General features: G+C 44.3%; 1 long non-coding RNA gene across 1 annotated transcript; it reads right to left on the bottom strand.

Annotated features, from left to right (window-relative positions):
• On the bottom strand, window positions 1–26,036 carry LOC137321844 (uncharacterized). Its single transcript, XR_010962910.1, has 4 exons — window positions 25,983–26,036; window positions 21,786–21,878; window positions 4,615–4,765; window positions 1–1,080 (listed from the first exon to the last, which is right to left on the bottom strand). It is a non-coding gene; the product is annotated as an uncharacterized lncRNA (long non-coding RNA).

Below are 26,036 nucleotides of genomic sequence, written 5' to 3'. Positions count from 1 at the left end.
AGAAACTTTGACCTTTATTCAAGAGAGGAAATACAACACAACAATCTTAACACACTCATAAAATGGGGAACACTTCAGTACACACGAGGGAAATTACAGTAAAAGGATACCTCACCCCTCCCAATCCCGCTGTACTAGCTAAGTTGGACTCTAAAGGGCCAGAGATAATGCTCACCAAACGAAACCTTGACAGTAATTCACCCAGAGGTAAGTCAGAAATAGATTGTAGAGTGGAAACTTTGCGGATCTGCGGTTTTCTCCTGAGTTGATTTTCTTTGGTCACGGTGGCTCAATATTACCTGGTTGGTTGGTGGTAATATTCGGTTGGTTGTTTCATAAGGCCCTTGTTGCCGCGAGGTGTCTGATGGTCACTGGGGCTGTTGCTCTGGTTTCTTCTTGTGTGTCGGCCTGCTTCTAGAGCTGCTGACCTTCCCTGTCAAACTGCCTTCCCCTCGCCTTGTTGTTTGCTGGAAACTGCCCTTCTTTCCAGATGTGGCGATGCCGGTGATGGACTGGGGTTGACAATTGTAAACAATTTTACAACACCAAGTTATAGTCCAGCAATTTTATTTTAAATTCGCAAGCTTTCGGAGGCTACCTCCTTCCTCAGGTGAACGATGTGGAAATGAAATCCTCGAAATGAAGTCGCATTTATAATTCACAGAACAATGCTTGGTGATTACAGGCAGAACCAAGACAGGCAGAACCAAGACAGGCAGCCCACCAGAGCAAGCAAGCCAGAGAGAGAGAGGTTTCGAGTTTCCACTTGTGGATGTCTCTCTTACAACTGGTCTTCGACACTTTAAACAGACATGAAGTGTTTTTTTTAATCAGTTCTTACAAAGTCCTTAAGAATCTTTGATGGCTTTTTGATGGTCCCTCATCATGTTGCCATTGCTTCTCCCGATGGGTCATTGTTAATTCCGATTTGCTGATCACCTGGTATTCCTTTTGTATCCAACGTCCTAGGTGCTGATAGGTTTTGCATTAAAACAAAAACATGGCCCCACCATGTCTGGAGCAGTTGCCTCTTTCAATGGCTGACTGCCTTTCGAATTCGTGCTGAGTGTCGACCACCTGCTGTCGGTTTTGCATTAAAACAGAGACATGTCTGAAGCATTAATTCTCCGAAGTTTCACGGTGTGTGTGTTGTTGATTTCGTCTGGTGACCTCTCACCTGTCCTTCCATTTTAGGATTATAGTCAATGGCCAAAGTTTTCCCATACTCAGGGTTTTTCTCCGAGTTTTGGGGGATCTGTGAATTTTGAGAATCTTACAAGTGTATGTGTGTAAATGCATAAAGCGTGCTAAATAAGGTTGGTGAGCTGCAGGCGCAAATAGCCACATAGCTGTATGGTGATAACGGAAACCTGGCTGAAAAAAGGGCAGGATTGAGGATTGGGTACTAAATATTCCTGGATACAAGATGCTCAGGAAAGATAGAGAAGGAAAGAAAGGAGGGATGGGTGGGGGGGGGGGGGTGGTGGCAGTACTGATTAAGGAGAATATTGCAGTGCTGGAGAGGGGATGTCCTGGAGAGGTCAAGGACAGAATCTACTTGGTTAGAGTTGGGAAATGAAAGAGGTGCCATTACGCAAATGGGTGTATTTTATAGGCCACCAACTAGTGGGAAGGATATAGAGGAACAAATTTGCAGGGAAATTACAGAGAGGTGCAAGAACCATAGAGAAGTGATAATGGGGGACTTCAGTTATCCTAATATAGACTGGGATAGTAATAGTGTAAAGGGCAGAGAGGGGGAAGAATTTCTGAATTGTGTTCAGGAGAACCTCCTTGATCAGTATGTTTCCGGCTCAACGAGGAAGGAGGCATTGCTGGATCTAGTTCTAGGGAATGAGGTAGGTCAAGTGGAGCAAGTATTAGCAGGGGAACATTTAGGGAACAGTGATCACAGTATCATAAGGTTTAGGTTAGCTATGGAAAAGGACAAGGAGAAATCTAGAGTAAAAATTCTTAATTGGAGGAGGGCCAATTTCAGTGGATTGAGAACAGATCTGGCCTGAGTAAATTGGAATCAAAGATTGGCAGGCAAAACTGTAATCAAACAATGGGCGGCCTTTAAAGAGGAGATGGTTTGGGTACAGTGTAGGTACATTCCCAATTGGGGGAAAGGTTGGGCAACCAAAGCCAGAGCTCCCTAAATGACGAAAGAGATAGAGAGTAAGATGAAGCAGAAAAAGGGGGCGTATGACAGATGTCAGGTGTCAGGTTAATAATACAAGTGATAACCAGGCTGAATATAGAAAGTTCAGAGGAGAAGTGAAAAAGGAAATAAGAGGGGCAAAGAGAGAGTATGAGAATAGACTGGCATAACTAACATAAAAGGGAATCCAAAAGTCTTCTATAGGCATATAAATAGTATGAGGAGTGGTGGGGTCGATTAGGGACCAAAAAGGAGATCTACTCATGGAGGCAGAGGGCATGGCTGAGATACTAAATGAGTACTTTGCATCTGTCTTTACCAAGGAAGAAGATGCTGCCGAAGTCACAGTGAAAGAGGAGGTAGTTGAGGTACTGGATGGGCTAAAAATTGATAAAGAGGTGGTAATAGAAAGATTGGCTGTAGATAAGTCACCCGGTCCGGATGGGATGCATTCTAGGTTGCTGAGGGAAATAAAGGTGGAAATTGCAGGAGGTATTGGCCATAATCTTCCAGTCATCCTTAGATACAGGGGTGGTGCCAAAGGCCTGGAGAATTGCAAATGTTACACCCTTGTTCAAAAGAGGGTGCAAGGATAAACCCAGCAAGTATAGGCCAGTCAGTTTAACCTCAGTGGTGGGGAAGCTTTTAGAAACAATAACAGTCACTTGGACAGGTGTGGATTAATAAAGGAAAGCCAGCATGGATCTGTTAAAGGCAAATTGTGTTTAACTAACTTGATTGAGTTTTTTGATGAGGTAACAGAGAGGGTTGATGAGGGCAATGTGGTTGATGTGGTGTATATGGACTTTCAAAAGGCATTGATAAAGTGCCACATAATAGGCTTATCAGCAAAGTTGAACCTCATGAAATAAAAGGGGCAGTGGTAGCATGGATACAAAATTGGCTAAGTGACAGGAAAACAGAGAGTAGTAGCGAACGGTTGTTTTTCGAACTGGAGGAAGATATACAGTGGTGTTCCCCAGGGGTCAGTGCTAGGACCACTGCTTTTCTTAATATATATTAATGACTTGGACTTGGGTGTATAGGGCACAATTTCAAAATTTGCAGATGGCACAAAACGTGGAAGTGTAGCGAACAGTGAGGAGGATAGTGATAGTCTTCAGGAAGACATAGACAGGCTGGTGGAATGGGTGGACACATGACAGATGAAATTTAACGCAGAGAAGTATGAAGTAATACATTTTGCTAGGAAGAACGAGGAGATGCAATATAAACTAAAGGGTACAATTTTAAAGGGGGTGCAGGAACAGAGAGACCTGTGGTATATGTGCACAAGTTGTTGAAGATGGCAAGGCAGGTTGAGAAAGCAGTTAAAAACGCATACGGAATCCTAGGCTTTATAAATAGAGGCATAGAGTACAAAAGCAAGGAGGTTATGATGAACCTTTATAAAACACTGGTTCAGCCACAACTGGAATTTTATGTCCAATTCTGGGCACCACACTTTAGGAAGGATGTGAAGGCCTTAGAGAGGGTGTAGAAAAGATTTACTAGAAGGTTTCAGGGATGAGGGACTTCAGTTACGTGGATAGATCGGAGGAGCTGGGGTTGTTCTCCTTAGAGCAGAGAAGGTTGAGAGGAGATTTGATAGAGGTGTTCAAAATCATGAGGGGTCTAGGCAGAGTAGATGGAGAGAAACTGTTCTCATCGGCGGAAAGGTCGAGAACCAGAGGACACAGATTTAAGGCGATTGGCAAAAGAACCAAAGGCGAAATGAGGAAAAACTTTTTTACGCAGTGAGTGGTTATGATCTGGAATGCACTGCCTGAAAGGCTGGTGGAGGCAGATTCAATCATGGTTTTCAAAAGGGAATTGGATAAGTAATTGAAGGGAAAAAAATTTCAGGGTTACGGGGAAAAGAGCGGGGGAGTGGGGCTAACTGGATTGCTCTTGCAGACAGCTGGCACGGGCTCGACGAGCTGAACGGCCTCCTTCTGCACTGTAACCATTTTATGATTCTATAATGCCTCTTTTCATGCTTCCCTTGTAAACAAGGCATTTGTCACTTGCTGATCCGTCTATGGATAGTGAACTGACTAACTGATTTGATATATGCCACTGTGGTGGCTCAGAAACATATAAGGGACATATAAGTCTATGGGAAGAGCTGGTCCTGTGATACAAGTTGTCCAGGAGATGGCATAAGTATTTTGCAGCCTACTTTTTGAAGCAAAGACACTTAGGACAGGTCCCTTCTGACATGTCCAGGAAGGACTGTCTTGAACCAGTAATTGCGGATCCTAGAGTAAGGATGGGTATATATGTAACTCATGAGGTACAGTTGCACCTGCCTTTCTTGTCCCCTCAGAAACCGCTCTTCCTCCACCAAATGTAGGAGCACCATTGGAACCCTTAAAGGAATTCCCACCCCAGCCAATTTGATTCTTGCAACAGAAATAGCAACTAGAAGCAATAAAAGTCTCACATACCAGGATGGAAATTCGTGGGGAAGGCATCCACGATTTCCTGATATGCCCTATTGGTGGACGAAGCTTTGTGCCCAGTATGCACATTTGTAAAATCCACTCTTGTATCTCTGTCTGCCTCAGGCTCATTCTCATTCTTTCCCCCTCCCTTTTCCTGTAAGAAAAATAGGCAGTTGTTTCTTTTTAGGACCTTGATCAGTGACAGTTGCTATGACAGCAGTTGTAGCATTGTTGCAAATGTTTTTTGGCAAATATGAACATATATTCACAAATATTACTTTATCAGATCTTATTCTTCGATATTTCCCACATCAGTATTGCTAAGGAGTTTATTTTACAATCTAACAAATCAGATTAAAGGGTGTTCACTGTCTAATTACTGCCCGCAAGTCTTAGCGGACTCATTCTACAAAATTGCAACTATAGTTAGAGGAAGTGGGACAGAGGTGGGTCTAGGAAGTGATGAGGTGGATCTGGGCATAGGGAATTCAGATGCTGATTTGGAAGAGCAAGGAGGCCCAGAGCTGAGGCTAGAAGAGAACAAGAATCTGTCAGCAAGGAGACTGGAGGCACTGACAGTGGATAAGAAGTAGCAAAAGGCTGGGAAGAGTGAGGCTAGCGGCCCTGGAGCGAGGAGATGGCTCCAGAGTGGGCTTGATAGCAGAGCATCCGGGTGTAATTAGTTCGGAAGCTGATGCAAACAAACTGCTTTCTACGTTATGGTTCTCATATCTGATTAGTTGTACCATGTGAGAAGTAATGCTGTATGGTTTCCATGAACCAATGAGCTTGCTCAAAAGCAACACTTTCTAAAAAATAAAGATAGAAAGATGTCCTCCCTGCATCATTTAATTCTCGTTGGTTTTTCTACACCTAAAACATTTTTTTTTAATTGATTGTGCTTTTCCATTTACCATTTTATATCAAAACATTCAGACCATTTCAAACGATCACACTAGTAATTACATCTGGTCTCCTTTCCTCTCACAAAACTCAGTTTGTTACTGTATCCAGGATACTTCATGCCTGGTGTAATATACTGCTGTGAAGCCATAATGGGAGATGGACATTGGACAACGAGAGGAGTAACTCGGCAAACTATATCCAATTATATAGCTTTTAGCGATCCAGAGACCAGGTACAAGAATTATATTTTATTTCTTTTCACACTCTCTGGACTCCAGCTGACAGACAGATGGGCAACTGGTGTGATCTCCATGGCCTCTATCAGAATTGGTCTGTGACCCAGACAGTAATCCAGTTGGTTTCCACTCCTTCCTATCAGATATGCAGCTTGCTTGCACTCATTGTTCTGTTGAAAGAAAGACAGACAGACTTCCAAGGACAGTCTAGGGAAGAAAGCTGAGTTTTGCCGTTAAGCTCAGATTTCCCAGTCTGTTGTAGCACATTTTTGGATTGCAGTATGAGGCTAGTCATATAAATAAATTACAGATTTAAAATGGCTCTCCTTTCCTGATCATTAACTAGTAACCCTTACTGAAAGGTAAGCATATGTTCATGTTAGGTGTGAAGAGGATCAGATTTGCTGTGTGTCTCCGTGAGTCACCAACTTCAGGAGAGTAGGGGAGAAAAGAGGAAAGAATTGGGAAGGAGAGTATACAGTTAACAGTTATAAGACCATAAGAGATAGGAGCAGGAGTAGGCCATTCGGCCCCTCGAGCCTGCTCCGCCATTCAATGAGATCGTGACTGATCTGATTTTTACCTCAACTCCACTTTCCTACCTTTTCCCCATATCCTTTGATTCCCTTGCTGTTCAAAAATTTGTCTAACTCAGCCTTGAATGTATTCAATGACTCAGCCTCCACAGCTTTTTGGGGTAAAGAATTCCAAAGATTCATAACCCTCTGGGAGAAGAAATTCCTCCTCATTTCTGTCTTAAACGGGTGACCCCTTATTCTGAGACTATGTCCCCTAGTTTTAGATTCCTCCATGAGGAGTAACATCCTCTCAGCATCTACCCTATCGAGTCGCCTCAGAATCTTGTATGTTTCAATAAGATCTCCTCTCATTCTTCTACACTCCAATGAGTATAGACCCAAACTGTTCAATCTTTCCTCATAAGACAACCCTTCCATACCCGAAATCAACCTAGTGAACCTTCTCTGAACTGCCTCCAATGCAATTATGACCTTCCTTAAATAAGGCCACCAGAACTGTACTCAGTACTCCAGGTGTGGTCTCACCAGCACCCTGTACAGTTGTAGCATGACTTCCCTGCTTTTGTACTCCATCCCCCTAGAAATAAAGGCCAATATTCCGTTTGCCTTCCGGATTACCTGGTGCACCTGTATGTTGACTTCTTGGGCTCGATTTTCGCACCTGCAATCGGGTGCGTTCATGGCGGGGGGTGGGGGGGGGGCTGCGAAAATCGGGGATTCCCGGGGCGGGTCGGGAGCCCGGCTCCAACCCACCCCATTTCTTGGTTCCCCACTGACGCGCTTACATGCGTGCGCAGCCCCCACATGTGGGACTCCCGCCGGCAATTAAAGCCAGCGGGGTGCCACTTAAAGTACTTAAACAGGTACTTCAGGTTGTTTACAGACCTGATTGACCTGTTATTTTAGCAGGGATGGGATTTTGCTACTGACTGAGACTGTTTCCCGTACTGGGGGAAACACTCCCAGTTCAAATGGACGTGTTGCAGCCATCAGCCTGTGGCAGCTGCAAAGGTCCATTTGACAGGTGGGGGGTGGGGGTGAGACCCTCACTCATTGCAGGAGGCCACTCTGTCACTTTGGACAAAGTTTGGCCTCCACCACCCTCCTCCTAACAACAAAATTTACCAACTTGCATAACTACCCCGGTGTCCAGACACATGTACCTACCTTGCGGACCCCCTCAAATGTACATCTTCCAGATGGGGGCCGCCGTAGCTGCAGTCATGACCTCCTCGGAGGGCGAACGTCATCACCAGCCTCGCTGGCCACGCCATCTACCTCTGACACGTGGAGCTCCACAACACAGTGCTGTGACACATCCACCTGCACAGCAGGAGGGAGGGCAACCGCAGAGAGAGATGCGTCGCAGAGGGCACTACCCTCGCCACAGAGTCTACAGACCGAGGCTCAGCTTTCTGGACCTCTCCGAGCAGCAGTGCACACGGAGGCTCAGAGTCACTCGACATGTAGTCGTGGACATCTGCAACCTCCTTCATGCCGAGCAGCTCCCGGCTGGCCCGAGCACCATCTTCTTACCTGTCGCTATCAACGTCACCACTGCCCTCAACAACTTCTCCTCCGCATCCTTCCAGGGTGCCACCGGGGACATCGCCGACGTCTCTCAGTCGTCTGCACAAAAGAGCCCTGCAAATACACCTACACCCACTCTGCAGTGACACAATGGGTGGCATCAGTTGTGGGTCTTCATGGTGATCCTCAGGAAAGGGCATTATTGCACAAACCAGACAAGATTCGCAAAGACATGGCAGTAGTGGTGCCTTTATAATATGTAATGTGAGTTGATCAGAAATTAAATGTAAGTATAAACCATGATAAACCCTCAAACACCCTCGTGCATCCCCTTCATGCTCACGACACGTTTGCCTTACGCTTCCGACTGCACATATGTGATGCATGCCCTGTGGCTGCAGCACAGGTAGTGGCAGGTTGAGTGAGGCTGACTGTGAAAGAGATGCATGAGAAGGTGAGTATGAAATAGAGCCATGAGATTGTATGAGGATTGAGTTGAGTGGTAGTGGTGGGATGAGTACTGGCGAGGTGAGTAAGTGCAGGTAAGATGAGGATGCGGTTTGAGTGGGTGTGAGGGGTGATATGACAGAGTAGTGTTGGCTGTGCAGAAGGAGATGTGGAGTGGGGGCGGTGATGTGGCAGAAGGAGTGTAGGGGAATGAGTAAGTGTACTCACTTTGGCTGACCTGCTTAGGTCATTGAAGCGCCTCCTGCACTGTAAGCAGGTGGGCGATATGTTGGTGGTGCAGGTGACCTCCTCTGCCACCTCGAGCCAGGCCTTCTTGGTGGCAGAGGCAGGCAGCTTCCTCCCGCCCGCTGCGCAGCTTAGCAGCAGGGAACCCGGAAGACCAGGTAAGTGGATCCAATCAGCCTGCGATTACGTGCGGAGCAGACTGATTTTACCGGGTGCATTACCCACACGCCCAATCTACCCCCCGCCGCGAACCCGCCGCCCTGGTAATATCGGGCCATTTGTGTCCCTCTGAACCGCAGTGTTACACCAGATTATGCCACTCGCCATCTTATCTCTGATCCCCATTCATCATTGAAATGCAGATTTTCAAAACAGAAGTTTTTACAAGAACACAATCCCTAAATAATAAATTGAAGGAGTTGGACAAAATAGGTTAAGGTGGACAGTTTACAAAAAAAATGTAATTACCTTGGAATTAATAAAGATTGATCATTTTATTTGAATACATTCTATGCTCTCTTCTCTGGTGATTTATTAAATAGAAAGAAAATGATCATCATATCTTTCGTATTACCTAACTGCGCTTTCCTATTAAGCTTATGTACAATCCACTTCAGCATTTCATAAATCAACAAGTCCAGATATTCTATAATAGTTCAGTGCATGTAAATATGCCTAGTCCTGATATTGACTTAAATAAATTACATTTTTCTATGATTATTCACTATTGTTAATGAGCTTTATTTGACACTTCCAATATTTCGTTGATAATCTTCAGAAAGTTTTATACTAATAAAAAGCTGGTAAAGAGATTGATTCTCAATGTCATGCCTATTAGAATTTGATGTTTGTTAAAATTCCTTATTTTCTGTCACATTACTTTGAAAGATATATACTTGTAACTGTAAATTGTTTATTACCTAATATTTATGTTTTTCACAGTTTTTGACGTATGTGCACACATCAGGATGATTTCATGAGACTGTACTGACAGCATGGAGCCTTTTTGTGGGTGGACACGGGACGAGGTGGTATGCCAATTCACACCGTGCCAAATTTTATAAACTGGGAATTTGGTGGGCAAGAGACTGCACTTGAAACAAATACAAGCCTTATTTAAATGGAATTATTATGTAAGGTAGGTCCCTTGCCAAATTTCATGAACTCCATCCCACACCTCGCCCACATAAAATGAGCTGCTGATCAGTCTGCTAACTTTTCTGCCCATTTAATCTTACCTCACTGACTTTGCCTTTTCCCAATCCAGCACTATTATCTTTGATCTTTTTTTTCATTTTCACATTGACCCTAACTATGTTGAGGTTACTATTTCCCAATTATCTCCAACTCTCCTATCAGTTATTGGTCCCGCTTCATTTCCCAGAAATAAATCAAGCAATATTTCTTTCCTTCTTGGGCTAGAAACATGATGATCTAGGAAGCAGCTTTGAATGCATGCTTAAATCATTCCCCATTTTGAACAATTCCTTTACCTTTGTTCCAATTTATCTTAAGATAGTTAAAAATCACTCAATGTTATTGTCCTTCTATGCTTATATATTTCTATGAACTGTATACAAATATCCCCCTCTATCACATTTCCATGGTTGATGTTCTGTAATGAAAATTGTACCATTTCCCATCCTATTCTTTAACTCTATTTATATGGGTTCTGTCTTAATGCAATCCCTTAGAACAACCTTACATTCTAGCACTGTGATAGAATCCTTAATACCACAACTCCACTCCCTTTTTACCTCTCTATCTCTACTGTTATAATAAGGAATGTTAAATACCCAGTCCTGTCTAAACCTAAGCCACATCTCTGTTATAGTTACTATATCATACCCTTCCATAACTACTATATCATACCCTTCCATAGTTATTGATGCTACTTAACTCTCCAGGTTGGTTTTGAATGCTTTGTACATTCAAGTGCATACCACTCTATCCTGACTCTAATTTTTTGTTTGGCAGTCTTGCTTTTTAATCCCTTTCTGATTTGTTCTTTATTACTTTCCTGTTTTCTCTTTTTCTTTTCCTATACCCCTTATCCCTTTTGCTTTCCTTTCTTCTTCATTATCTTGTTTTTTCCCCTGCCCTGTCTTATTTGTATAAAATCCACAGCACTGTCCAGAAGCCCAAGTATCCTGTACAGGCCCCTCCTGTCCCAGAACTGGTTGCAATGTCCCAGAATCTCAACCCTTCTTTCCAACACCACCTCTCCAGCTACACGTTTACCTCCCTTATTTTGTTATTCCTATACTAATGTGCATAGCTATGAGTGATTTTGAGATTACTATGCTACATATCCTGCTCTTTATCTACTAATTGCTGACACTTCCTTTGCAGAACCTCAATTTTATTTCTCCCCAACTTATTGTCTTCAATTTGAAACATGACTTCTGGCTGTTCCCCTTCCATCTTCAAAATCTTTTACACCCGCACCATGATATCCCTTAATCTGATACCTGGGAGGCTGCATATCATTTGGGATTCGGTTGCGACTCTACAGGCATCCATCTATCAATAGAATGACTTATTACTACAACATTTCTGCACTTCACTTACCCCTTTTTGGCAACTATTTGCTCCATGGTGCCATGGTTTTTCTCGTGATTGCCCTTCTCTGAGTTGCTATCATTATCACAGGTATTCAGTGTTAAATACCTGTTTGTCAGTTTAACAGATCCCTGCACTGCTGCCTATATCTCCTCTTCTTACCCTAATGGATTGTCATCCACTTCTCTTGCTCACTAGCTACTCTGCCTGCAGGGTAACTACCTCCTGGAACCCATCAGCTTTCCATAGGGTTGTATTCCCTGGAATTTAGAAGATTAAGGGGTGATTTGATCAAAGTTTTCAAGATATTAAGGGGAACTGATAGGGTAGATAGAGAAAAACTATTTCCGCAGGTTGGGGAGTCTACGATTAGGGGACGTAGCCTAAAAATCAGAGCCAGGACTTTCAGGAGTGAAGTTAGGAAACACTTACACACGCAAAGGGTGGCAGAAATTTGGAACTCTCTTCCACGAATGGCAGTTGATGCTAGCTCATTGTTAATTTTAAATCTGAGATTGATAGATTTTAGTTAAGGAGGGTATATGGAGTTAGGTCACAGAGCAGCCCTGATTTCGTTGAATGGCGGAACAGGCTCAAGGGGCTAAATGGCCTACTCCTGTTCCTATGTTCCCAACGTCCACTCAAGCTCAGAAACCTTTAGCTCATACGCAGCCAGAGACACTTTCCACATGTGTGGTCATCCCAAATACGCAAAGTATCCAGGACCTCTCACAGATGCTACACAGCACAGGCACTATGTACATATTAAGGAGGATAATGAGTAATTCACGCCATTATTGTGGATTTTTTCTGATTGGCTATTCTGTTATGCATTAGTTGTAATAAATTATAGCTCCACAAATGCACTATAAAGTAAACTTTATGAGTTAATAGATAGAAAATCCTGCAAGGCCCACTAACCTCCGTGGACGATTCTTGATATGTGGTCACAGTGGGTGAAGCTCTTTGCTGGGAGTGTGAAGTTCTAGAATTACCACTTGTGAGTAAAACTGTGTGTTTATATGAATACACTTTAAAAAAAGGGTGAATTAAATCTGTTTTAGTGCAAAATGCAGCTAAGATAAAATTAAAGGGCTCATCCCGTGATCCCAATAAGAAATTGCATAGAATGTATAGCACAGAAACAGGCCATTCGGCCCAACTGCTCCATGCCAGTGTTTATCCTCCACACAAGCCTCCTTCCACCCCTCTTCTTCTAACCCTATCAGCATAACCTTCTATTCCTTTTTCCCTCATGTGTTTATCTAGCTTCCTCTTGAAATGCATCTATGCTATTTGCCTTAACTACTCCTTGTGGTAGCAAGTTCCACATTCTAACCACTCTCTGGGTGAAGTAGTTTCTCTTGAATTCCGTATTGGATTAGTGATTATCTTATATTTATGACCTCCAACAGGTCAGCCCTCAGCGTTCTCTTTTCAAGTGAAAAGAGCTCCAGCATCTTCATTCTCTCCTGATAAGTATAACCTCTCAGTTCTGGTATCACCCTTGTAAATCTTCTTTGCACCTTCTCCAGTACCTCTATAGCCTTTTTATAATATGGAGACCAAAAAGGTGCACAATACTCTAAGTGTGGTCTAACCAAGGTTCTATACAAGTTTAACATAACTTCTCTGCTTTTCAATTCTATCCCTCTAGAAATGAACCCCAGTGCTTGGTTTGCTTTTTTTATGGCCTTAGTAACCTGCATCGCTACTTTTAGTGATTTGTGTATCTGCACCCCTAGATCCCGGTGCTCCTCTGCCCCATACACCATAAGAGATAGGAGCAGGAGTAGGCCATTCGGCCCCTCGAGCCTGCTCCGCCATTTAATGAGATCATAGCTGATCTGATTTTTACCTCAACTCCACCTTCCCGCCCTTTTCCCATATCCTTTGACTCCCTTGCTGATTTAAAATTTGTCTAATTCAGCCTTGAATGTATTCAATGACTCAGCCTCCACAGCTTTTTGGGGTAAAGATTTCCAAAGATTCACGATCCTCTGGGAGAAGAAATTCCTCCTCATTTCTGTCTTAAACGGGCGTCTCCTTATTCTGAGACTATGCCCCCTAGTTTTAGATTCCCCCATGAGGGGTAACATCCTCTCAGCATCTACCCTATCGAGTCCCCTCAGAATCTTGTATGTTTCAATGAGATCTCCTCTCATTCTTCTAAACTCCAATGAATATAGACCCAACCTGTTCAAACTTTCCTCATAAGACAACCCTTCTATACCCGGAATCAACCTGGTGAACCTTCTCTGAACTGCCTCCAATGCAAGTATGTCCTTCCTTAAATAAGGGCACCAGAACTGTACGCAGTACTCCAGGTGTGGTCTCACCAGCACCCTGTACAGTTGTAGCATGACTTCCCTGCTTTTGTACTCCATCCCCCTAGAAATAAAGGCCAATATTCCGTTTGCCTTCCGGATTACCTGCTGCACCTGTATGTTGACTTTTTGTGTTTCATGTACGAAGACACCCAGATCCCTCTGTACCGCAGCATTTTACAGTATTTCTCCATTCAAATAATATTGAATTTTTCCTCCCAAAGTGGATGACTTCACATTTTCCCACATTATATTCCATCTGCCAAATTTTTGCCCATTCGCTTAACCTGTCAATATCCTTTTGCAGACACTTTGGGCTCGAATTTAGCAGGCCTGCGGGTTCCCAGCGGGTGGTCCTCCGGGAGCGTCGAAAACGCGGACGGCTAATTGTGTGCGTCCCCCACGCGATCGCGGGATAATTGGACCCATTAAGCCCTGCTTCCGGGTTCTGCGCTCCCCAGCTGCGTGCCGGCCGGCTGCGCATGCGCAGTACCGTCGACGCGATGTAGGAGCTCCAGTTAAAGGGGCAGTCTCCCAAAGCCCCTCCTGCTGCAAGCAAGAGGTCTGGGAGAATGGCTCAACAAAGGGGAAAGGCTACGCCCCGTTTTTCAGATCTGGCACTGCAGCTGATGCTGGAGGGCGTGAGGAGGAGGAGGGAAACACTCTTCCCAGAAGATGGGCGCAAGTTCCCTGCCGCCGCAACCAGGAAGGCATGGGCAGAGGTGGCGGCGGAGGTGAGCAGCAGGGGCAACACCCCAAGGACTTGGGAGCAGTGCCGCAAGCGCTTCAATGACCTGACTAGGTCTGGCAAGGTGAGTACACCAACGCACCCTCCCACATCCCGTCCCCACCATCACGCCAAGCAGATCACAACCCCTTCCTGCACAGCCACCACTGCGCTCCATCAGCAATCCTCACAGCCACTCATTCACCATCCTCGCCGTGCACGCAAGTACCCACCGTCCCTGACCCCACCCGAACAAAAAAAAAAAGTGGTGCTCAACATGGAGGAGGACTGATCCATCAGCTGAGCGAGGGCGGTAGGTGGTAATCAGCAGGAGGTTTCCTTGCCCATGTTTGACCTGATGCCATGAGATTTTATGGGGTCCGGAGTCAATGTTGAGGACTCCCAGGGCCACTCCCTCCTGACTGTATATCACTGTACCACCATCTCTGGTTGGTCTGTCCTGCCGGTGGGACAGGACATACCCAGGGATGATGATGGAAGAGTCTGGGATGTTGGCTGAAAGGTATGATTCGGTGAGTATGGCTATGTCAGGCTGTTGCTTGACTCGTCTGTGGGACAGCTCTCCCAATTTTGGCATAAGTCCCTAGATGTTAGTAAGGAGGACTTTGCAGGGTCGACTAGGCTCGGTTTGCCTTTGTCTTGTCCGATGCTGCGTGGTCCATCCGGTTTTATTCTTATTATGACTTTTTTTAAGCAAGATTTTCCAACTGAGTTGTTTGCTAGGCAATTAAGAATCAAGCTCTGGAGTCACATATAGGCCAGACTGGGTAAGGACGGCAGGTTTCCTTCCCTAAAGGACATTAGTGAACCAGATGGGTTTTTATACCAATTCGGTAGTTTCATGGACACAATTATTGAAACTAGTTTTTTTTTTAATTCCAGATTTTATTTTATTGAATTTAAATTTCCCCAGCTGCCGTGGCAGGATTTGAACTCATGACTCCGGATTACTAGTCCAGTAACATAACCACTATGCTACTGTACCCTCTTGGCTGATCGACCACAACTCTGCTTCCCTGCACTATCCCCATATTCCTTGATTCCCTTAGCATCCACAGCCCTCGGGTAGGGAATTCCACCCTCTAAGTGAAGAAATTTTCCCTCATCTCGGTCCTAAATGGCCAACCCCTTATCTTGAGACTATGACCCCTAGTTCTCAAATCTCCAGCCTGGGAAAACAGCCTCTCAGCATCTACCCTGTCAAGCCTTCTAATAATTTTATATATTTCAATGAGATCACCTCTCATTCTTCTAGAATCCAGAGACTTTTGGCCCATTTTATTCAATCAAGGAAAATCCAAAGATGTTTTATAAATACATAAAGAGCAAGAGAATAACTAAGGAAAGAGTAGGACCTATTAGAGACCAAAAAGGTAACCTATGTGTGAAGGGGGAAAAGGTGGTAGGGTTCTTAATCAATACATTGCATCTGTCTTCACAAAAGAGGGGGACGGTGCAGAGATTATAGTTAAAAAGGAAGAATGTGAAATATTGGATCTGATAAACATAGTGAGAGAGGGAATATTAAATGGTTTAGCATCTTTGAAAGTCGATGAATTGCCAGGCCCAGATGAAATGTATCCCAGGTTGTTAAGAGAAGCAAGGGAGGAAATAGCAGAGGCTCTGACCATCATTTTCCAATCCACCCTGGTGCCGGAGGATTGGAGGATTGCTAATGTTGTACCGTTGTTTAAAAAGGGAGAAAGGGATAGACCGAGTAATTATAGGCCAGTCAGTCTAACTTCGGTGGTGGGCAAATCTCTGAAATCAATTCTGAGGGACAGCATAAATCGTCATTTAGAAAGGCACAGGTTAATCAAGGACAGTTAGCATGGATTTGTTAAGGGAAAGTCGTGTCTGACTAACTTGATTGAATTTTTTGAAGAGGTAACAAGGAGGGTAGATGAGGGTAATACGTTTGATGTAGTCTACATGGATTTTAGCAAGGCTTCTAACAAGGTCCCACATGGCAGACTGGTCAAAAAAATAAACGCCCATGGGATCCAAGGGAAAGTGGCAAGTTGGTTCCAAAATTTGCTCAGGAAGCAAAAGGTAATGGTCGACGGGCGTTTTTGTAACTGTAAGGCTGTTTCCCGTGGGGTTCCGCAGGGCTCAGTACTAGGTCCCTTGCTTTTTGTGGTTTATATTAATGATTTAGATTTGAATGTAGGGAGCATGATCAAAAAGTTTGCAGATGATACAAAAATTGGCCGCGTGCTTGATAGTGAGGAGGAAAACTGTAGACTGCAGGAAGATATCAATCGACTGGTCAGGTGGGCAGAAAAGTGGCAAATAGAATTCAATCTGGAGAAGTGTGAGGTGATGCATTTGGGGAGGGCAGACAAGGCAAGGGAATACTCAATAAATGGGAGGATACTGAGAGGTGTAGAGGAACAAAAGGTCTTTGGAGTGCATGTCTGCAGATCCCTGAATGTAGCATGATAGGTAGATAAGGTGGTTAAGGCGGCATATGGGATACATTCCTTTATTAGCCGAGGCATAGAATATAAAAGCAGGGAGGTCATGCCACAACTGTATAAAGCACTAGTTAGGCCACAGCTTGAGTACTGCATACAGTTCTGGTCACCACATTACAGGAAAGATGTGATTGCACTAGAGAGGTTACAGAGGCAGTTTACGAGGATGTTGCCAGGGCTGGAGAATTTTAGCTATGAGGAAAGACTGGATAGGTTGGGGTTGTTTTCTTTGGAACAAAGGAAGCTGAGGGGTGATTTAATTGAGGTGTATAAAATTATGAGGGGCCTAGATAGAGTGGATAGGGAGCACCTATTTCCCTTAGCAGAGGGGTCAGTGACTAGGGGCCATAGATTTAAAGTAATTGGTAGATGGATTAGAGGGGAGCTGAGGAGAATTTTTTTCACCCAGAGGGTGGTGGGGGTCTGGAACTCACTGCCTGGAAGGGTGGTAGAGGCAGGAACCCTCAACTCATTTAAAAAGTACTTGGATGTGCACTTGAAATGCCGTAACCTACACGGCTACGGACCAAGTGCTGGAAAGTGGGATTAAGCTGGATAGCTCTTTTTTGGCTGGCACAGACATGATGGGCCGAATGGCCTCCTTCTGCATCATAACTTTCTATGATTCTATGAATCTCTCTTTATAGGACAGCCCTCTCATCCCAGGAATCAATCTAGTGAATCTTGGTTGCACCCCCTCTCAGGCAAGTATATCCTTCCTTAGGTAAGGAGCCCAAAACTGTACGCACTACTCCAGCTATGGTTTCACCAGAGCCCTATATAATTTCAGCAAGACCTCCTTACTCTTATACTCCAACCCCCTTGCATAACATATCATTTGCCTTTCTAATTGCTTGCTGTATCTGCATGCAGCGACACACTAAAAATAGTAGTCAAATTTATTCATTTATGATCAGCACTGAAGTTCACCAGGAATTGTAATGCTGTTACTGTAAATAGGAATCAATATTAACATTGAAATGCACAATATATGTACAACATAGTTCTAAGGGGACATATTACAATTTTTCACTCCTAGCACAAAGCTTCAAATGCTGGGTGCACACATTGGGAATATAGGTGCAAAGAAAATCCTGGGGGTGTCTGCTGACCTCCGTGTCTGAATTCCTGATATGCTCTCACGGCATGCGAAGCTGTGTGCCAGAGGCACAAATTCATAAAATGTTACTTCTTATGTAATCCTTTAATTTGGATTATAGAAAATTCAAGTACACTATAGGACTTAAATGTGTACCATGGCGTTCCTCTCTGGTATACACTAATTATTTCTGCAGAAGTCAATGTAGGAATTTAGAATTCCCTTATGTTTCAATGGAAACCAAATCATCTTGTGGGGTACTGTAATTTCTGAAACCCAGCACATATAAATCTACCAATTCATTTTTTTTTGTCTGAACATTTTTAGCATAAATTTATTACTTGTCCCTAGTTGTGTCAGATACATTCATGGAAGTACATTTATTTTCTAGCCTTCAGGAACACTGTGTACTGCAACTCCAGATATCTTCTAGAACTGTCATGTATATATTTTTGCTGATTTCTCAAATGGATTTAAGAGGTTGGAAAACCGATAGATTTCTGCTGCTGCTGTTGCTTTCTATCATTGCTGCAGAAACTGAAATCATAGGGAAGACATTAACCTGTCAGCAGCTTTGATGTACAGTTTGTGTTGTCCAAAAACAGTGATTACATCTCAGTCTTGCTGACAGGCATGTCATGCTCTTTTTGAAAATGAAGGTATGGTGACATTCATTTTCATCAGATAATACCTTGCAGCAGGTTAAGAAACATTTGTCTCACCTGCTTGATTCTGACACATTATAAGTGTGAAACAGATTTTTCAAGGTAAAAACATTTAGAAAATATAATTCAAATGTTGTAGAATTTATCCCTTTTCCCTGGCTGTTTTAATTATACAGCCACAGAAACAGAAATGATTCTGTGCTTCAGTCTATGATCACAAGATCAGAAAGGTCACAGCTTACAGGACCAGAAGCCCTGCCAATATTTTTTCAGTCAAAGGTACTTTGAAGTTTTTATGTTACTAGTCTGCAAATATTTTGATACAAAAACCATTGTCAACATCGTTGGAGGCCTTTTAGGGTGCATTCATCTAGTTACCTTAATGAAAATGTTTCTTTTAATAGAACTGGTGATTTTTAAATCAGTAAGGTGCCAGATTTCTCCAAATTTCTGGGTGCAATTCTAGGAGTAAAAATTACAGCAATTGCAGTTATACTCAAACCTGCAATCCAACCCTTTATACAAAAGGTAGCATATATATATATATTAGGCAGAACTGAATGAAGATGCTGCCTAAAAAAGTTGGATTTAACATTTATGGAGGAAGATTTGTTTTGGTTCCTACAAGTTAGCAACATGGTAAACACTGTGGGAAAATTTCCTATGTTTGATTATAGCAAAATTGGAAAAATGCTGTAAAAGAACAGGTTTACAATTTAACTAGAAAATTTTCCCGCTGTGTTTACGATGTTGGTAACGCAGTTTCAAGAAGGCGGCTCACCACCACCTTCTCAAGGGCAATTAGGGATGGGCAATAAATGCTGGCCTTGCCAGCAATGCCCACATCCCATGAACGAATTTTTAAAAAAGTGACCAGAGGACATCTCCCTCCTTCCCATGTTACTTACATGATGAAAAAATGCTTTCAAGTATGTTTAACGGTTTATCCTGCACTCGTGCAGGTCAGAGATAGTCTACACTTCCCGCAAGTGTGGCTCCTATAATAAGAAATAGTAAAGTACTCTACAGACACATAAATAACAAAAGAAAAATCAGGATAGGGATAGGGCCACGAAGGAATGCATAAGAAAAACTCACAGGTAATGACAGCGAAATGGCAGAAATATTGAAGTTACTTTGCCTCAGTATTTACCAGGGAGACTAACATGACATTAGAAGAAGAGATCAAAAAATAATACAGACATTTAAGATAGAAAAGGGGGAGATAATTGATAAACTAATCAAACTTAGAGAGGATAAAATCCCTGGTCCAGATGAATTGCATCTGTGCATATTAAAAGAAGTTCGAGAAGAGATAGCACAGACACTATTATTACATAAATATAAAAATTCATTAGAAAAGGGAACAGGGCCAGAGGACTGGCGGACAGCTAATGGCATTACATTATTTAAACAGGAAGATAGAACAAGTGCAGGGAACTATATACCAGTTAGCTTAACGTCGGTGGTAGGAAAGCTAATGGAATCTTTACTCAAAGATGTAATGGAAAAACATCTAGAAACCAAAAATATAAGTCAGCATGGATTTCAAAAGGGAAGGTCATGCTTGACCAACGTTATTGAATTCTTTGAAGAAGTAACAGAAAGAGTAAACAAGGTAATGTAGATCTAATATACTTGGATTTTCAAATTAAAGTACCGCATAATAGACTCATGAATACAGTTAGACCATGTGGAGTCAGAAAACAGGTAGCAGAATGGATAGCAAGCTGGCTACAAAACGGAAAACAGAGAGTAGGGGTTAAGGGTAGTTACTTACTCAGGCAAAAGATAAGAAGTGGTATTCCACATGGATCGTGTTGGGACCACTGTGTTTCACCATTTATATAAATGATTTGGACTCGGGAATCAGAAGTAAAATTTCAAAATTTGCGGATGGCATCAAATTGGGGATATAGCTAATAATGAGGAAGACTGCGACAAAATACAAGAAGACATTAATAAACTCGCAGAATGGGCGTGTAATTGGCAAATGAATTTCACTATAGGTAAGTATGAGATGATGCATTTTGGTAGGAAGAATAGGGAGGCCACATAGTCCTTGGAAAATAAGAGTTCATTTGGAGACTCATAATACAATCAAGGAGAGTCAACGTGGTTTTATGAAGGGGAAATCATGTCTGACAAATTTATTAGAGTTCTTTGAGGAAGTAATGGGCAGGGTGGATAAAGGGGAACCAATGAATGCAGTATATTTGGATTTCCAAAAGGCATTCAATAAGATGCCACACAAAAGATTACTGCACAAGAGCTCATGGTTTTGGGGGTAATATACTGGCATGGATAGAGGATTGGCTAACTAACAGAAAACAAAGAGTCGGGATAAAAGGGTCATTTTCAAAAAGGCAATCTGTAACTAGTGGGGTGCCGCAGGGATCAGTGCTGGGGCCTCAACTATTTACAATATATAGCAATGATTTGGATAAAGGAAAAGAGTGTCTTGTGGCCAAATTTGCTGATGATACAAAGATAGGTGGAAAAGCAAGTTGCGATGAGGACACAAAGGGCTCGATTTTAGGGTCGGGTTACCTGCGGGTTTCCAGCGGGGGGGCCCCGAAAATCCCGATCTCCGATCACGTGACCGGATTCGGACGAAATCCCGGCCGCTTCCGGGTACCGCGCTGACGTGCGGGGCTGCGCGCGAAAGCCCCGCTGGTGGGAATCCCGCAGGCAATTAAAGCCAGCGGGGTTCCACTTGAGAGCACTTAACTTGCTCGTTGTGGTCAGTTAATGAGCTGAAGCAGCTGTCAAAAGAGGAAGTGTGGGATTTTAGGTTCAAGGCAGTCAGTTTCACACACTGGGGGAAACAGTACCTTTCAAACCAGGCGTGTTGCAGCCAGCAGCCTGTGGCAGGTGCCAAGGTGCGCTCCACGGGGGAGAGCCCTCACCCACGTAGGAGGCCACCGCGTCACATAGGGCACCCCCTGCCCTCCACCAACCCCCGCCAAGCCAGAGGACAGACCGACACGAAACCGCAGCCCCAGTCCGAGGACCCACCCACCTACCCTGCACAACCCCTCACACCAACACCTGCCAGATGGGTGGTGCGTTGACATCGTCGGAGGACGAAAAGGATGACCAGCCCCAGCAGCCTCGCAGTCCACGCCGTCCGCCTCGGAGAGGTGGGGCCCCCCAACACGGTGCTGCGGCACACCCACCTGCACAGCAGGAGGGAGGGCAACCGCAGAGAGAGATGCGTCGCAGGAGGCACTACCCTCCGCACAGGGTGTACAGAGCGAGGCTCAGCTTCATGGACCTCTCCGAGGAGCAGTGCATACGGAGGCTCAGAGTCAATCGCCAGGTAGTCGCCGACATCTGCAGCCTCCTTAACGACGAGCTGCTCCCTGATGGACCAGGCAGCATCTTCTTACCTGTCGCCGTCAAAGTCACCACTGCCCTCAACTTCTTCGCATCCGGTTCCTTCCAGGGTGCCACCGGGGACATCACCGGGGTCTGTCAGTCCTCTGCACACAAGTGCATAAGGCAGGTCACCGATGATATCAAGAAACGGCTGAGTGCACTGGATACGTCAAAGGCTATGGGTCCCGACAACATTCCGGCTGTAGTGCTGAAGACTTGTGCTCCAGAACTAGCCACGCTTCCAGCCAAGCTGTTCCAGTACAGCTACAACACTGGAATCTACCCGACAATGTGGAAAATTGCCCAGGTATGTCCTGTCCACAAAAAGCAGGACAAACCCAATCCGGCCAATTACCGCCCCATCAGACTACTCTCAATCATCAGCAAAGTGATGGAAGGTGTCGTCAACAGTGCTATCAAGCGGCACTTACTCACCAATAACCTGCTCACTGATGCTCAGTTTGGTTCCGCCAAGACCACTTGGCTCCAGACCTCATTACAGCCTTGGTCCAAACATGGACAAAAGAGCTGAATTCCAGAGGTGAGGGGAGAGTGACTGCCCTTGACATCAAGGCAGCATTTGACCAAGTGTGGCACCAAGGACCCTAGTAAAATTGAAGTCAATGGGAATCAGGGGGAAAACTCTCCAGTGGCTGGAGTCATACCTAGCACAAAGGAAGATGGTAGTGGTTGTTGGAGGCCAATCATCTCAGCTCCAGGATAGTGCTGCAGGAGTTCCCCAGGGCAGTGTCCTAGGCCCAAACATCGTCAGCTGCTTCATCAATGACCTTTCCTCCATCATAAGGTCAGAAATGGGGATGTTCGCTGATGATTGCACAGTGTTCAGTTCCATTCGCAACCCCTCAGAAAATGAAGCAGTGCATGCCCGCATGCAGCAAGACTTGGGACTACATCCAGGCTTGGGCTCATAAGTGGCAAGTAACATTCATGCCAGGCAATGACCATCTCCAACAAGAGAGAGTCCAACCACCTCCCCTTGACATTCAACGGCATTACCATCACCGAATCCCCCACAATCAACATCCTGGGGGTCACCACTGACCAGAAACTTAACTGGACCAGCCACATAAATACTGTGGCTACAAGGGCAGGTCAGAGACTGGGTATTCTGTGGTGAGTGACTCACCTCCTGACTCCCCAAAGCCTTTCCACCATCTACAAGGCACAAGTCAGGAGTGTGATGGAATACTCTCCACTTGCCTGGATGAATGCAGCTCCAACAACACTCAAGAAGTTCGACACCATCCAGGACAAAGCAGCCCGCTTGATTGGCACCCCATCCACCACCTAAACATTCACTCCCTTCACCACCAGCGCACTGTGGCTGCAGTGTGTACCATCCACAGGATGCACTGCAGCAACTCGCCAAGGCTTCTTCGACAGCACCTCCCAAACCCGCGACCTCTACCACCCAGAAGGACAAGGGCAGCAAGTATATGGGAACAACACCACATGCACGTTCCCCTCCGAGTCACACACCATGCCCACTTGGAAATATATCGCCGTTCCTTCATCGTCGCTGGGTCAAAATCCAGGAACTCCCTTCCTAACAGCACTGTGGGAGAACCTTCACCACACGGACTGCAGAGGTTCAAGAAGGCGGCTCACCACCACCTTCTCAAGGGCAATTAGGGATGGGCAATAAATGCTGGCCTTGCCAGCGACGCCCACATCCAATGAACGAATAAAAAAAAATTTATTGAGTGGCGGAGCAGGCTTGAGGTGCCGTATGGCCATGCCATGTTCCTATTTCTTATGTTCTTATGTCTATGGGATTAGCTGATGGTAACAGTGTTTTTTTATGGCACCATGTTCCTCTGTTCAATAATTTTGTTTAAAAAATAAGACGTATAAACAGTGGTACACTTATAAGGCCTGAAGTGGATGATCTGAGCATAATTTTAATTTAAAGTGTGTTCAAGAATATTAATGAAAAGCAAGATTGTTAAAAGCAGTTTGTTAATGTTTTGTTAAAGGAAAAATATGAAAACCTCATGCAGAATTCCTGAGTATGAAGGTATAACAACTGCCTGAAAATTTGGCTTTCACATGTAGAATTCTTTGGAGCTGGTCACACACTATCCGAACATTAAGTGAGTGTAACCCCTTTCTGTTTAGAAAGTTTAAAGGGTTAACTGTAGGAGCTCACAATGGTAGGTGCACGCCATCTATTGCAGCCTGAACTTTGGCGCAACCAGCAGCGTGCTAAAACTATATAGTCCTTAACACTGCTACCTTGCTGCTACCCCAAATCATATGAATTCCCCAGCTCTCCTGAATACGGTGTCAAATGTATGCCTGCATAGCACCCTGGGTGAAGTTACAAAGGTCCCCTGTGGCTGCTTGAAATGAGCCAGTGCCAAGAAAATTGAATGCCGTGGTTGCTTTGACAGCCACAGGCAATCCTGCTAAGACATGATCCTGGCTGCAGGTTTTCTTGCAGAAGTCTCTTTTATCAACCGTACACTTTTATTGCAGAGCTCCTCACTCAGATCTTGTTAAGTTCTTTTTCACGAATCTTACTCTTCGCACACAGTGAGGTAATGCCGTTGAATGTCAAGGGGAGATGGTTAGACTCTCTCTTGTTGGAGATGGTCATTGCCTGGCACTTGTCTGGCGCGAATGTTACTTGCTGCTTGTCAGCCCAAGCCTGAATGTTGTTCAGGTCTTGCTGCATGCGGACACGGACTGCTTCATTATTTGAGGGGTTGCGAATGGGACTGATGACTATGCAACCATCAGCAAACATCCCCACTTCTGACCTTATGATGGAGGGAAGGTCATTGATGAAGCAGCTGAAGATGGTTGGGCCTAGGACACTGCCTTGAGGAACTCCTGCAGCAATGTCCTGGGGCTGAGAAAATTGGCCTCCAACAACCACTACCATCTTCTTTTGCGCTCGGTATGACTCCAGCCACTGCAGTTTTCCCCCTGATCCCCATTGATTTCAATTTTACTAGGGCTCCTTGATGCCACACTTGGTCAAATGTGACTCCTCACCCAGATAGAATTAAATAGAATTTACAGCACAGAAACAGGCCATTCAGCCCAACTGGTCTATGCTGCTGTTTACGCTCCACACGAGCCTCCTCCCACCCCTTTAACCCTATAGGCATAACCTTCTATTCCTTTCTCCCTCATATACTTATCTAGCTTCCCCTTAAATGCATCTATGCTATTTGCCTCAACCATTCCTTGTGGTAGCAACTTGCACATTCTCACCACTCTTTGGTTTTAGAAATTTCTCCTGAATTCCTTATTTGATTTATTAGTGACTGTCACATTTATGGCCGCTAGTTTTGGTCTCCCCCTTAAGTGGAAACATCTTCTCCTACATCTACCCCATGAAACCCTTTCATAATCTTAAAGACCTCTATTAGGTCACCTAAGTCCTCTGTTAGGTCATCTGAATGCTGTTAGAATAAAGTTCCCTCTAAACTGTCCCATCAAACACACCCAGGGCAGGTACAGCACAGGTTAGATGGAGTAAAGCTCTTTCCATAGCAAAATCTCGACACAGATATTGGCAGGTACTTACTATATTCTGCAATATGAATCTGCAAATATTTTTGTTTGAAAGGTATTTATAAATGGTAAATGAGCACTGTCCACAAGTGGTTTCTGACGCTACCAAATTTACTGTGGACTCAAGGTGCATTCTTGCACTCCCAATGCATAAAAACATTGGTACCACAGGGAATTAGAGACTGGCCTTTATACTCTGGGACCTGGTTTAACCTTCAGCCCCCTTGACCCTGCTCTCTGGAACCGTCTCCCTAAACTCTTTTGCCCTCTTCGTCTCGTGATAAAATCTGCATGGCCCATAGACAATCGAGGGAGGTAATACCTGGTGAGGTGCATCCTCTGCATCTCAGTGAAGCTGCTGCTTCACTTTCCTTTCCTACATTCTGTTTACTGCCTCTATTAAAAAGCTGAACCACGGAATGCCTCTCAAGAATTCCATGTTGCTGAATCAGAACCACTTAATTTGTGTGGGGACAAAAATTTCGCAGTGACTTGACAGGCCCTCAGTCTATCAGGTGCAAATTCACCTTTGCATATGAGCACTGGGAAAAAAAAAGTTTACTTGTAAAAGGAGAAATCACTAATAGCAACTTCTCCAGTTCCAAACTAGTATCGGCTGATACTGGCAACAGATATGCCTTATTTATTTTGATGTTATTTACCTGTTGCATTGGGAGCATAAATCTCAGGATTTCAGGCCGCCTATGCCATGCCCT

This window comes from Heptranchias perlo, chromosome 5 (assembly GCF_035084215.1).
Source record: "Heptranchias perlo isolate sHepPer1 chromosome 5, sHepPer1.hap1, whole genome shotgun sequence".
NCBI classification, from domain to species: Eukaryota; Metazoa; Chordata; class Chondrichthyes; order Hexanchiformes; family Hexanchidae; genus Heptranchias; species Heptranchias perlo.
Note: the sequence above shows the minus strand (reverse complement) of the source record. Positions and strands in the feature narration are given on the sequence as shown.